Source organism: Galeopterus variegatus, unplaced genomic scaffold (assembly GCF_000696425.1).
Source record: "Galeopterus variegatus unplaced genomic scaffold, G_variegatus-3.0.2 Scaffold6226, whole genome shotgun sequence".
NCBI classification, from domain to species: domain Eukaryota; kingdom Metazoa; phylum Chordata; class Mammalia; order Dermoptera; family Cynocephalidae; genus Galeopterus; species Galeopterus variegatus.
The window spans coordinates 38,221-40,970 of NW_007732337.1; positions in this window are offsets into that span (position 1 = coordinate 38,221).

Genomic DNA, 2,750 nt, shown 5'->3' on the forward strand with positions numbered 1-2,750 from the left:
CTACAAGTATTTTAAGGACTTCCTGTGCAAGAATCCTACCTCCCACCTCAGGTCTGATTTTAAGTGTCAAGTGTTGAACTTGGTAGCTCAGGTTTGCATCAACAAGTTTACACTTGCCTCTTGAATGCTTCTCTCGGGACAGGAAATGAGACATTGTGAAATTCCACTTATCTTACGGAGTTTATGTAAGTAAGTAAAACTTTAAAGCTCATTGGAAATTACCTCACACTGATGTTTGATGGATAGCAGCTGTCATTGACTAAATCCCAGTTCTACATTTATTAAGCTCATTGTGACTCCAGAAAAGTTTCTTTGGATAAGAAGTGAGTCTGGCATGCCCTGTTCCTGGGAGACAGGGTGTTGTGATCATGAAGTGGTACCTCCTCCTAGGGCCCATTATGGGGGGCAGAGTGCTTGAGAGCCCACCAGGCTATGCTTTGTATATGCATACCACGTCTCTTTTAGCCATTCATCTGTCAGTGGACACCTAGGTTGAGTCCATATCTTTGCTGTAGTGAATAGTGCTGCAACAAACACAGGGGTGCAGATGTATTTTTGTATGCTGATTTTCTTTTTTTTTTTCTGAAGCCTTCTTTTAGAGCCAGAGCAATTAAGCAAGAGAAAGAAATAAAGGGCATTGGAATTGAAAAGGAGAAAGTCCAGTTGTCCCTGTTTGCAGATGACATATTTTTACAGAGAGGCCAAGCTAAAGACTCTGCTAAAATCCTCCTAGACCTGATAAACAAATTCAGTAAATTTGGAAGATAGAAAAACAACAAAGCAAGAACAAGCTAGTGTAAAAGAAATAAGAAAGCAATTGATTTACAATAGCAACCCAAACCCAAACCAAATCCAAAAAACAAACGCAGAAATGTTAACCAAAGAGGTGAAGGATCTCTACAATAAAAGCTACAAAACACTGATTTAAGAAATTAAAGAAGTTACACAATAAAGGAACTGCATCCCATTCTCAGAGATTGGAAGAATCAATATTGTCAAAATGAGCATACTACCAAATGGGATGTACAGATTCAATGCATTCACAACCAAAGTAAATGACATACTTTACAGAAATAGTGATGTATCAAGCTTCCTAACTTCCCAATATACTAAAAAGCATCAGTCATCGAAGCAGCATGCTGGCACTGTAACAGACACAGAGACAAATGGAACATAATAGAGAATCCAGAGATAAATCCACATACCTATGACCAACTGATTTTCAACAAAGGAGCCAAGAACATGCATTGGAGAAAGACAGTCTTTGATGACTGTAACGGGGTATCATGATGCTCCTCAGTTCAAATGAGTGACCCTGGGTGGGTTTTCTTTTATCTTTCCTCCAGGCAGAGGCTCCTCCTGAGATCTTGCTTCCTTTAATTGGGTTATGGGTTGGTGGTGATTGGGAATTTTATTCCTAACCTTATTTTCTTATCCTTGGTTTCCATACTTTTGGGGGTTTCACCTGTGTTTCTCCCGAGATGAAGACAGTGCCATGGGTTTGTACATACTTCCCACTCCCTGATGTGCTACAACATATGGCAGTGTAATTCTCCCTGTGAGTTGGGTCAGTGGGTCATTAGTTGGTGATCACTCACCTCTTTCTCACAGACCCAGTGGTGACTCTCCTTCAGTCTATGCCAATGAGTGATCAGTGGGCAGCCTATAAGGTGGTGGTGGCTGCTGGTGTGACAGCAAGCCGCCCTTGCAGCTGCAGTTGCTAGTGGTCAGAGTCATGGGCCACTCTCTCAGAATTGGTGTCTGCTGCAGCAACAGAGAGTGCTGCTGCCAGTGAGGTGTCTGCTGCACTGGTGCTATCAGTCAGGGGTTTGGCTCAACTATATGTTTAAAGATGCTTAAAATGACAATCTTTATTTCATATGTATGTTTTGCCAGAACAACAAAAAAAATAACTAATGATCTGAGGAAACATTTCTCAAAAAAATACAAACAAATATCCTACAGGTGTATGAAAGAAATCGAATGATTATTGAAATGCAAATCAAAATCACACTGAGGTATCATCTCACGCCATTAATAGTGACTTTTATCAAAGACAGAAAATAACAAATAGTGGTGAAGATGTGGAGAAAGTGGAACTGTTATACACTGTTGGTGGTAATGTACATTAGTACAGCCATTATGGAAAAATGAAGGCTGGTTTCACAAAATAACTACAGATAGAACTAACATACGATCCAGCAAATCTCACTAGTAGGTATATGTCTAAAGGAACAGAAATCAACATGTTTAATGGGAAATAAGCCAGACACAGAGAGAGAAATACCCCATGTTCTCCCTCATATTTGGGAGCTGAAAAAGTTAATCATGAAGAAGTAGAGAGTACAGTAGTGGTTACATAGACCGGCAAAAGGGGGTGGAGGAGGAATAGAGAGAGGGTGGTCAATGGATACAAAATTGAAGCTAGGAAGAATGAGATCTAGTGTTCTCTGCCAATTTAGGGAGAGTATAGTTAACAATTTATTGTATAACTTCAAATAGGTATGAAAAAGGATTCTGAATGTTGCCAACACAAAGAAATAACAAATGATTGAGTTGATGGATATGTTAATTACCCTGATATGATCATTGCACACTGTGTAAATGTATCCAAACATCACATCGCACTCAATAAATGTATACAGTTATCATGGGTCATTTAAAGAAAATAAATTAAAATAATTCACAGGCAGAAGTAGATTAGAGTCTGTCAAAAGCTTGGGGTGGGGGCATACAAAGGAATAATTAGA